The sequence below is a fragment of the Myotis lucifugus genome, unplaced genomic scaffold, assembly GCF_000147115.1.
Source record: "Myotis lucifugus unplaced genomic scaffold, Myoluc2.0 scaffold_92, whole genome shotgun sequence".
Classification (NCBI taxonomy): domain Eukaryota; kingdom Metazoa; phylum Chordata; class Mammalia; order Chiroptera; family Vespertilionidae; genus Myotis; species Myotis lucifugus.
This window is the reverse complement of record NW_005871140.1, coordinates 2646866-2659547: the sequence shown is the minus strand read 5'-3', so window position 1 is coordinate 2659547 and position 12682 is coordinate 2646866.

Here is a 12682-nt window from a genome sequence, read left to right as displayed (position 1 = left end):
GATGATGAGGTCCTTATAGAGACTTTTCTTTTACTCTGAGTGAGATGGGAAACCATTATTTTGTAGCTTTTAAAATAATTTCTGGTAAGAAACCATGGAGAGAGGAATAGATGATGTAAGATTATCTATCCAGGGAATGAAAACTGTAAGCTAAGAGTGAAGAAGTAGAAACAACTTATTTCTTTTTGGCTTATCCAGCCAAGCTCCAAATCTTGCCAGTTTGGAAATTCCATCTTCTCTCCACTGAGAGATCTAACTTGGCTGAAGGCAAAGGCTCAGGTTTAATAAAGAGAGAAGATTGTATGAATCTGCTATCATCAACCATAGGTGGGCTTGTTTTACTGTCCTCTTGTTTGTGGGTGTGATGTCCATGGTCATGGATGAATGCTCTCTTCAGAACATGGAACTCAGCCCTCTCTCCTCTCTCTGTATAAGCAACAAGGCTTAAAACACCCATGGAAGGTATGTCCATTTCCAAAATGATTGGAAAATGAAGTATTAGAGTGCAGAACTGAATCAATAACTGAAAAGAACCAAGTGTTGTGAGGAGGGTTGAGGGTCCACCATAGCTTGCTCTTATGGCTGCAGGGAGATTACACATGTCATTGAAACAAATTTCCCTTCTCTTATAGGATATGGCAGACTGACTTTCTTGGTAAGACGGTATCTGTGGTATGCATTTCTCAACAGTCTTTTCTTCCAGGTTATGACTCAGATTTAGGTATATCCTTTATGCATATCAACAAGTATAAACACATGCTTGAATGTTTTTCCCCTTCAGTCCAAGTTGATATTAATCAGAATTCATTTCAGATAAAAATCTCAACATGCACTTGAACTCAAAGGTGAGAGTGCATTCCGCTCTGTGCTATTTTATAGGGCCACTCTTCTGCCAGCTCTGGCTTGGCAACTTGAGCCTCCTGCAAAGATGAGCGCTACAGAGTGGGGAACCTCTCTCACAGCCTTCCCAGCGACCCACCCCCCCCGCCACACACACACACACACACACTGTCTTAAAGGCAAGAAAGGTCAACTGCTTGATGTTTCATAAGGTTTGCAGCATTTGAGACAATTCTGTGAATTTTGAAGTTTTAAAACATCTCTTTATATTTTGCAAAAGTGAAATTGTTTAATCCAATTCTGCCTCCTGCTATTCACTGCAGTGTCATCTCAGGGGGATTTGCTAAAGGACCAAAGACAGCTGCCAAACCCTTAACAGGCAGTTTTCCTATATAAACATTATACAGACAGAATGCTTGGGACTGCATTTATTCATTTCCCAACATTAATTACCATACTTCATCCTGTATTCATTTCTTGATAATGCCTGCTTATCACTTTGTGAACTCCACCCCAAAATGGGAATTCAGTCACTGCTTCCGGCCAAGTAGACAGCCTTCATCTACTTGGGATGACAAAGATCCAATCACCTGTTCCTTAGGCAGCATCCCTTTGGCAGACGCATCGGAACTATTGGGAACACTCTGCCATCCTGTCTGATCTTGCCTTGTCACCTAATAAACCTGCCTTTTCAAAATCTATCACCTTGATTGCGAAGGAAAACTAGCTATTTGCGTAGCCATAAATGCCTCCTCATGCTCGAACACTTCCCCTCCTTGTATTAGCGTGGTATGAATTGCCACTGTTTGCTCCAGTTACTTTTACCCCCAAGCTGCTCCATGGGATGGCACAGGAAATCCATCCCCTTAATTCTCCAACCACAGTGGATGACTTCAGTGGCTTCTGGAAGCATCCACAACAGGAGTGTGGCTCATTCTTTGGTTTCACGGTGTAGCATCTGGTTTGTGATGATTGGCATGGCAGACCAAACCTGAGGGCGATGAATGGGGTCAGGGGGGTCCCTGCAGTGGGAACAAGCAGATATAGGTTCAGCCAGCTCTCACTCCTTTAGATCTGTCTACCTTCTTCGGTGGAGAAATAATAGGCCTGAAGCAATTGAAAAACCTAGAGCAATCTATACTGATTTGCTGAATCTTGAATGAGATTCAAATAGTTTCTTTCACTGAAACCATGACAAAAACTAGTATTACTACCAAGCCTACTAACCCCTGCAAACACATGCTCTGGGAGGGAGAATGGGTGTAGAAGTATTGAACCAGTGCATACAGACCAACAGATAAAAATAAGGACCAAATGATACAGAAAGAATACCAAACCATTCTGCACAGTAAACCTGAGCTGAAGAAAATGATATTAATCCCCGTTCAATAAAAAACTGAGCATTCTAGTAAATAAAATAAAATGATTTGGGGAAATGTGATTCACTTTCATGGAAAGACAATGTACCAACTTAAGGGTAACTTACATATAATCATCAAGGACATGAGAGACAGTGGAGTTCAAGGGTCCTTGTAATCTGTAATAAACTAAGTATTATAATGAGCAGCTTCCCCCTTCTCGTGGGCCACACGGAAGAAGAGGGATAGCCAGGCGTAGCTACAGAGGGGCAGTCTCCATGGCAGAGGGTGAATGTCCTTACTTTGCATGAGGTCCTGGAAACAGGACTTGGAAACTTCAGGGGCAGGTGTATCTCTTTTTTCTCTTGGCAACTGAAAATCTGGAACATTCCAGCTGCCTCCAAAATTGGCAGTGGATAGGGCTCTCCAGATGTAAAACAATGGAAAGGGTGTGCCTGAAGGGCACCCTAAAGCAGTGGTTCTCAACCTGTGGGTCGCGACCCTTTCACAGGGGTCGCCTAAGACCATATATAATTACATATTGTTTTTGTGATTAATCACTATGCTTTAATTATGTTCAATTTGTAACAATGAAATTGGGGGTCACCACAACATGAGGAACTGTATTAAAGGGTCGTGGCATTAGGAAGGTTGAGAACAACGGCAAAGGATTCTTTGGCCTCTTGTAGGAGGTTGTGTCCACCCCACACTCTCCTCGCCTGAGGAAGGGCTGATGCTAGCCAACGCTGGGGTTTAGAAGTATATCCATAGCTGCCGATGGCTTGTTTTCTGAACAAGTCCAAATCAGAGGCAGATCAAGGTTAAGCTCACACAAAGGATTTTTTTAAGCACAGGGTAAAACTCAACTTTTCTGATTAAAGAAAGGAGAGCTAAGGCGAGATCGTGCTAATGAAAGACTCCAAGCAAAGGCGGCAGGGCTGGCTGCCAGCTCACAGACCCAGCTTGGCAGACAGACAGTGGAGCTCTGACAGGGAGTTTCTCTGTGCATTTTCGAAGAAGGCAGAATAGATCTAAATGCAGCCAACCTATTGATTTATTCTCTTTGTGCTGGACATGGCTTTTTATTAAAGAAAGCAGATATTCAATAGTGTTAACTAGTGATGGGAATTGACTTTTCACTAATTGCACAGACCTTGGCATTAATATACTTTAATGGAACCTGGGCTCTGCGTCCCTCAGATCAATCCTGAAGTTTTTCTCTAAGTCTTTCTGGTCAAAGGACATGAACAACATTGTAACCGAGGGAGACCTTTTTCAATCTTTTTGAGAAAAAAATTCGTAGGATGAGTAGGCTGAGGGACTTTCTTTATTCCAGCGGACCAGAGAGAGGAATGGTTTTGTGACCTGTAAAATACATAGAAACTTCGCAGTCTGAGCTGGTATCGGCTGTTTGGAATTCAGCTATAAAGGCTGGAAAAGAGTTTGGCTTCCCAGGCACCTGGCTGGGTCCTGCCCCTGCTGGATTCTCTGAGGCAGAAGACTCATCACTTATTTATCCTCCATTTGTTAGATTTACTAAAAGTAAATGGGATCCCTGACAGCTGCTGGGCTCACACACAGACCTGGAAGCAGGAGGTGAGGATGTAGGCTGCTCTCACGAGCCTCTAGCAGCATCTGACCTCACCCCAGCAGAACAGCGTGGGACACCAGGCCCTGCTGGGAGCGGGGACCTTCCTGGAGCTCCCAGATGGCAAAGGTCCATGTCCAGTCCTTTGGGATTCAGGGCTGCATTCTCCCCCTGGCCATGCAAGGCAAAGATGCTTCTAAGACAAAGTATAGGACAGTGAGATTGTCAGGGAGGATGTTTGCATCATATTCATCTTGGAATGCAATGCCTGGAGTTGGAGTGGCAAACACCATTTAATTCATGGATGTACCTTTTTCTAGCTGAGTGGCACTAAGTAAACCAGGCTCTCTGAGCCTCTATGTTCTTATTTGGAAAAAAAATTGAATTAAAAATAATGGGTGGGGGCGGGAGGAGGTCAAAGGGAAAAAAGAAACAAAAACAAAGGGGATATCTGTAATACTTTCGATAATAAAAATACATTAAAAATAATTTTAAAAGGATAATAGAAACGCATGCTTTGCAGAGTTGCTGTGAGATTACATTGGATACTGTATGTAAAGCTTTGAGCTCATGAGGGCACTTAGTAAACTCCACTGAATGATTAGCTATGATTAGCATCACCTTGGAATCCCTTGCACTCAGAGCTGGGCATTTGGTACGTGTAAGTTCAGTGAACGGGTTCATTCTTTGGTTCCACTAGTTCTGTGCCTAGCATGTGCCAGGCACTGTTCTGCAACGCACAGGCAGACCCATCCCTGACCTCATGGAGTGTACCGTATAGTTTGGCGGAGACCCAGGCAATAAACAAGTAAGTGAAAAAATAAACTATCTGAAATGTAATTTAGGAGATGGTAAGTGCTGTGAAAGAAACTGAGCAAGATAAGGGGATAGAAAATGACTGTACATGTGTAAGCGTGAGAGACAGAGCGAGAGGGAGAGACAGAGCGAAGCTGAGAAATAAAGGGATGTTGGTGAGAGGAGTAAATAAATAAACGAACAGGGATTTCGCCAGGAACCTATAATGCACCTTGCCATGTTTTAATTACTCAGACCATATGTTAGCACCATCATTTCTCTCTTTACCTGAATGTTTGTGCTATAGAGTTTCTCACTACCTAGTGAGGTGAGATAACGCCTCCGTTATCTGAGCCTCCTCATTCCTTTCCATTCCTGGCCTCGCATCTTTTTCCTAAAGTGTCCCCCACCCAAACCCAGGACTTCCCCTCAGAAATGAAGACTACAACCTGGAAATTCTCCTGCAACAGTGTGACTTGAGGGGGTCAGCAAAACGCCCCTCTTTTCATATCTGACTTCTGTGCCTCCAGGCTTGCCTTCCAGAAGTGGACACACTTGGCTTCAAAATGTCTGGAAGTGGGAGGGCGTCTTCGCTTTCTATTTGCCTCTGCGAAGTGTTGCACAACTAGACTGCCGTATTGAATTATTTTCAGCCGTAGAAATTCTTCGGTGCCCCATCTCAGACCCGGCTCTAATTCGAAAGCAATAACATTTGGGCAAAGCTCAGATGCACTAAGTTGCTGCCCAGGGCTTGGTGGGTTTGGAGGTAATTGGTTTTGCTCAGTTGCTGATGCTTCACTTGGACAAACGAGAAATCAAACTACAGCTCAGTTTGCAGAAGAGCCCACGTCAGCAGTTTAGTCTGACTACTATTTCAGAGCTTGTTATGTTATTGGCAATAAAATGCAACTAATATACTGTTAATTAATATTGCATCCTACAGCTAGTTTATCACATTATTAATCAGAGCGATAAAGCCAAGGGAAATGCGGCTCACCTTTTGTCTTTTCGTCTCTTTAAAGCACTCGTATTTATGCACAAATACGTGTTTTGGTCAACACTGCCAAGTGTTTGGTTGTTCCTGGATGAGTGTATTCTATTTTCAAACAGTAACTTGCCCCTCAGGAATATTTTATTTAGCAAGACAGGACTTAAAGTGAAAGGGTAACCATTTCTGATCGTAACCTTGGCTTTGTGCTTCTAGTAATTATCCTTTAATTGCATTACCCTATTTGAAATAGAGTTGTAATTGGAAAAAAACAATTTGACATTCCCTGATGCTTACTCTGACATGCACTATTTGCTTTTTATTCAAATGTAAATTTTCTCCATAATACTTTCAAAGAAAGAAAAAAAATTAAGCAAAATTGAAATGTCAGTAGCAATTTCTGACATGCAGGCAGTGCCATTCACTCGTGCTGTCTGGAAGGCAAGACTTTCAGTTCAGATGGAAAGGGAAAAAATGATGAAATTAGCATGCTCCGAGGAGAGGGAGAGATGGATGGCAGAATCACAGAGCGATCCCTCTGGGAGACGTGTCCACTTTGCACAATGCTTTCAAAATATCAAACAAGCTGCCAGTTATAATTTTTGGATGAATAGTCCTCTTCACTTTACAACCCTCCCCCTACCCCAGTTTTTCCTTAAAAACCGAAGGATAATAACCTGACCTCTAGAGTTATTTCACCTAGGTGTCTTGAAGATGCAGTTTTAATTTGGGGCATGTGCTATGTGAGAGGCAACCCTAAAATGGATCCAGTGGTTTCAGTCTCTGGATGGGCACACCCTTTTGTAATCTCTTCTGTTTGAGTGTGGGCTGGACTTTTTGACTTGCTTCTGATGAATAGAACATGGCAAAAGTAATGGGATGTCACTTCCAAGATTAGGTTACACAATGTATTTGGGGCTTCTGCACTGGGCTTCCTGGTCTTGCTGTCTCAGGTGCTCACTCTGGGGAAAGCCAGCTGCCATGGTGACCTGCTCTATGCAGAGACCATGTGGTAATTGAGGGAGGTTTCTGGCCAACAGCCAGGGAGGAACTGAGGCTCTCCACCAACAGCCCATGATGAATGGAATCCTACCTATAGTTCGGAAGCAAATAATCATTCAGTTGAGCCTTCAGATGAGCCTGCAGCCCCAGCTGACACCTGCTGCTACCTCAGGAGATACCTTAAGTTAGAGGCACCCTGATGAGTGACACCTGGATTCCTGACCCACAAAAAGGGTGAGTTAATAAATGCTTGTTATTCTAAGCTGCTAAGTTTCAAAGTAATTTGTTATGTGGCAATGTATAACTGATACAGGGCAGGGGAGAGTGATTATTAAAGAAATGAATAATTTTAGATCATTAGTTTGGCTTCAAATTGTTATTTATAATTTTATATTCTTTCCTTTAAGGGGCCCTCAAGATTGTACTAACTTCCAGGTTCATCTCACTTCTTCCCTCATCTGTGAGTGTAGACCTTTGTTGTTCCAAAATAGGTCAACCAAGTCTTGCCTCCAAGTCTGTGTAGGGCAGTGATGGCGAACCTATGACACGCGTGTCAGAGGTGACACGCGAACTCATTTTTTTGGTTGATTTTTCTTTGTTAAATGGCATTTAAATATATAAAATAAATATCAAAAATATAAGTCTTTGTTTTACTATGGTTGCAAATATCAAAAAATTTCTATATGTGACACGGCACCAGAGTTAAGTTAGGGTTTTTCAAAATGCTGACACGCCGAGCTCAAAAGGTTCGCCATCACTGGTGTAGGGGCTACTTCCCTGCCTCAAATGTGCTGCCTCCTGAAACCTTCCCTGTTTGTCTTTGATGAAGTCTTTCCTGATTTGTCCAAGCAGATATAACTTCCCCTCTGCCCAGAACTCAAGGTTTGTACTTCCTTACAGCTCTCACTACACTCTGCATTCTGCCAGGTGAAATGATCCTTGAAAAGAGGTTGGAAAAAATGATGGCTGTAAGCACATATATTTCATACTATGTGCCAACACCACTACCTATGTTATTTAATCCTCATGGCAACCCTTTTTACAGATAAAAACCTAAGGCACAGATTGGTTTAGTAGCTTGCTCAAGGTCCCACAGCTAAGTCAGGATTTGAACCCAGGTAGTGTGCCTCCCTGAGTCCATGCTCCTGACAACTGTTACACCACTTCTCACGGAGGCAGAGGTGCATTTGCTGTGGACCCAACAAAGCCCTTTCAAACAGTGTACCGAATTGTTATTTATCATTTTATATTCTTTCCTTTAAGGGGCCCTCAAGATTGTACTAACTTCAGGTTATGTAAGACTGGATGGAAATGCAAGGTCTCGCTCATATTGTAATTCTGTTGAACCTTGTGTAGTGATGATGATGATGATGATGATGATTCTAAGACTTGTACAGAGCACTTACAAGGCATCCTCAGCCATCTCACTGCATCCTTACAGCCTGAATGTTAGGCATGGTCATTGCCACTTTCAACAATGACAAAACTGACCTCAAAGACACCAGAGATTTTGCCTGAGGCTACTCAGCTAGTAATGGAGCCTGAACTGAAACTCAGGGCTTCTGATCCCATATGTCTTGCTTCCTCCACTTAGGTATTTGTTGCCCTGTGTTTTGAGCACTTTTCCAGGGCTTAGTGGATGGTGCTTCTCCCCACCCCTGCCCTCACTCCATGCAAACCCATTTGAAGAGCACTCCATCACATCCAACAATGATCTAAATTGAAGTTGTCCATCCTGCCTTTTAAGTTCTCCAGGTAATGAATCGTTTCAACCAACACAGGCTGCTTGATGCTAATCACACAGAGAGATGCAGACTCTGTCTGTTCACTTTTGAATAGATTGGGCACTGTCTAGAATTCAGTCTCTGGAGTTAGGCCAGCCTAGGTGTGACCCCAGCTTCACCTCTAACCAATGGTGTGGCTTATGCATATTGCTTAACTTCATTCATTGAATCAACTTGTTTACCAAGTCAGCCGGTGTGCAGGTACTCAGACAAAGGAATGAAGAAAATAAAGCTATTGCATGGAATTTCAAATTGAAATAATTGAAGCACCTAGCTCCTAAGACTGGGACCTGGCTCAGACTTATACAAAAGAATAAAACAATATTCCACCTTGTTTCTAAATTTAAAAACAACAACTCAGGTTTGTTTCTTTATATTTAGACTCTCTCCAAACCCTAGTTTTCAGAAAATTCTTGAAGGGTATTCCTTGATGGGACCCAGTGAATCGGATACATAGTTTCTGGTGGTTTAGGCCGTTTAGGTAGGAACTTTGGAGTAAGATAGGGCAACAGGGAGGAAAATGCATTTGGTAAACCCAACCATGGTCAGATTTTGCTCAGGTGGCCTTTGCATAGAGAGTCACAGGAGCTCTTTATTTCCAGTTTTATTCTGAAGGAATTCTCCTGGTATTATTTTCCTGTGGGGCTCTAAATGAAGCATTTAATCTAAATCTCTGATGTTGTGGCTCACATGCCTTTTCGTTCCTCTTCACCTCCATGTCTCCGTGGTGGGAGTTGAGTTGGATAGCCCAAGCAAGAGTGCCTCACTCCTGCCCAGATCTGGGCACCTGTGCTCCTCCTTTTACTTCCTTTTCTCTTCTTTCATTCCCCAAACCTTACTCTTCCTTGGTCAAATTCACTTTCCCTACTCGAAGAAGAAAGGAGGGAACTGACTCCTTTTTTAGCAGGGAAAAGAAAGGAAAGGAAATACACCTGTTATACTCCAATATTAGTTTTATCTTGAGCTTCCTGGTTTCTTTTCATATTTTAAAATATTTTATTCAACAAAATTTATTGAATATGTAGTATGTGCCAAGGACTGTGTTTTAGGCAACACAATAGAAATGACAAGGCTCATCCTAAAGGCAGATTTCATATAATTTTGCTCAGATTGGCTGCTGATTCAGAAATTTAGAATATTGCCCTTTATTGAGTGAATGTCTGTAATTAGGCTCTTCATCTAATTTGCATGCAAGGAAATTGAGGCCTCTAGCAACCAAGCAATTTGTCAGAAGTCACAGAGCTTAGGAAGTAGTAGGGACAGCATTCAAACTCAGGTTTGTCTAACACCAAAGCCTACATTCTTCTCTTTGGATTATATAGACTTTTAACTGAAATATGAACTGATTCTGAAATATTCCCCTACAATCTGAACTTCAATAGAATATTTGACTTCCAGTTGAAAGAACAACTTATATTAAAATAAGGGGGTTGAGAAAGAAAATGTTTCTCTTCTCTACATAATATTTAGAAGGAACATTTCTCTCCTAAAGCACTTAAGCAAATAACACTCTGACTCTACCTTAAGAAATTTGGTTTCTAAATGGTTATCTTCTGCAAAGCAGGTCAGAAGTCTCATTGGAAGTTTGTAGAGAAACATCACCCTCTGCTGGACATATAGGCATCATACAATTGGAGGTGGACACAAAGGATTTTTAAAAGTTATAGTTTGGCTCAGTGGATAGAGCGTTGGCCTGTGGATTGAAGAGTCCCAGGTTTGATTCTGGTCAGGGGCACATGCCTGGGTTGCGGGCTCTGACCCCAGTAGGGGGCGTGCAGGAGGCAGCCGATCAATGATTCTCTCTCATCATTGGTGATTCTATCTCTCTCTCCCTCTCCCTTCCTTGCTGAAATCAATAATTTTTTTTTTAAGTTAGAGCTAAAATACAATTCAATTATGTGCTCAATGACAATGAAAAGCTGTTGTTATCACTTAGCATGAGTATATTTTATTCTTCAAAGTGTCTCCTCATAATGGAAACAAAAACATTTTGGAAATGGCAGAGCAATAATTTTTATGGAGGTGGCTTAGTGCTGGGGTAGAAGTAGGTAAAAGCTTTAACTACAGAACACACCTTAACTACCCATAACAATACCTAACTATAATAATGCTATAGTAATAAATTATAATAATACCTAAACCATCAAATAGCTCCAATGAACCCTGAATAGGAAGAATATCATATGTGTAGGATAAATGAAAAAAGTATAATATAATGAATATAGGTTGGCATTTGCACTTTGGAGTCAATAGGCCTCATTTGATTTCCCTCTCTTCCATTTATAAGCTATCTGAGTTTAGGCAAGTGATTAAATTATTTGAGCCTCAGGTTCTTCATCTGTTAAGTCATAATTATAAAAGCAGCAGCTTAAGTGAAATAAACCAGACTAAGAAAGACAAATACTGCATAGTATCACTTATATGTGGAATTAAAAACAATAACAGTCAAGCTCTTAGAAATAATGATTGGAAGAGTGGTTTTTCAAGGGCTGGGGAGAGGGGGAGTAGGGAGAGGTTAGTAAAAATGTACAAATTTTCAGCAATAAGATGAATAGTTCTAAGGATATAATGTAAAACATGGTGGTTATAGTTGATAACACTGTATTGTATTGTAAAACTGGGGGGTGGGGGAGTAGCAGGTAAGTAGGTAGGTGGAAAGATCTAATAGATTTTCCCACCTGTGAAAGTGAAGTGAGATAAAGTTTAAGAAAGGTAGCGCATTGCTAAGAGTTGGACTCAATATGTGTGAACGGGTATTTCATTATTAGGTCTCTCCCAGTTGTTAATTGCATAGAATCAGCTTTTTAAGTTTTGAAGTCCAAAGCCAACAATCAGAAATATAAAAACAATTTCTTTCCCTGAAGTGTCTTTATTTTTACAGAAGTTTTGACTAGTGGCAAAGGTTGAACAAACCAAATATTTCTCTAAATTATCTACATTTTAGAGGTGTATACTTTTCCAAGGGAATCAATGATATCTGGAGCAGAAACATATGAACCTATGAAATTCATGGCATGGATAATGTATATTTATTGTATTGAATTTTAAAATTTAAAAAAAGTTTAAAAATGCATTAATATAGAACATCAAAAAAGATGAAAGCATCTAAATATCCCTATCATAAGTAAGAATTGCAGCTTTCTAAAAGACTATCAAATACCAGAAAGTCACTATAGATTTAATTATTTGGCACCGTTGTCACTGGAAGTGACACACAGGAAGTGCTGAGCAGCGTTGAGTTCCCCTTCTTCTGGTGAGAGTCTCTGCCTCAGTCTCCCCTTTGGTCACGCAGAATTGTGTCTTGTAAGGGCAGAGGGAAGGAGAACCAAGGCTGTTAATGCTTAAATTTAACTTTCCTAGCAATGTATTATAAATCACAAATTTGAGGCAGTTAAATACCTTTAATTGCCTGACAAGTTAATTAATTCAGACTGAGCTATTAAAAATCTCTGATCATTTCCCCTACAACTGAATTGTAGCTATGAAACATAGAATCGCAGAGAGAATGCTTCAGGTACGCAAACAACTTTCAAACACTCTAAGTGCTTAGAAAGCAAGTAATACTGCCCTAACTGGTTTGGCTCAATGGACAGAGCACCAGCCTGTAGACTGAAGAGTACTGGGTTCAGTTCCAGTCAAGGGCATGCACCTTGGTTGCAGGCGTGATCTCCAGTTGGGGGCATGCAGGAGGCCTCTGGTTGATGTTTCATTGATGTTTCTAACTCTCTATCCCTCTCCCTTCCTCTCTGTCAAAATCAACAAAATATATATATATATTTTAAAAAAGCAAAGATTACCAACCAAAATACCAAACATTGATAGCCTAAGTTTCTTTATCATTAATTATTAATTACAAATATCTTATTTTTAATTATAAAATTTCAGACCTGAGTAGCAAATTCCCACAGTGTATGCTACATTTGTCCTTAAAAGAAAGTGGAGTTAAGGTCCATGAGCGACAAGATTCTGCAAGGATTTGGAGAAATATAGATATAGTTGTAGGTCACAGCTGCTTGCTTCCCCTCCTTAAAATGTACAGTAGCTCCTCCTCCCCCACCTATTCCTCGGGGGGATATGTTTCAACCCCCAGCGGACGCCTGAAACAGTGGACAGTTTCAGGCATATAGACTATGCTTGTTCCTATACACACATCCCAATGATAAAGTTTAATGCCTTTTCCATCTTAGCTAAGCACATCATGCATGGTGGCTGTAACTCTGCAGTTTGAGGTGTGACAGCAAAACCAACACAAGTTCCTTTTTCTCTTTTTCACAATTTCATAGATAGATTTGTTCTCACCTTAAACCTTACCAACCTCTGTGTATGA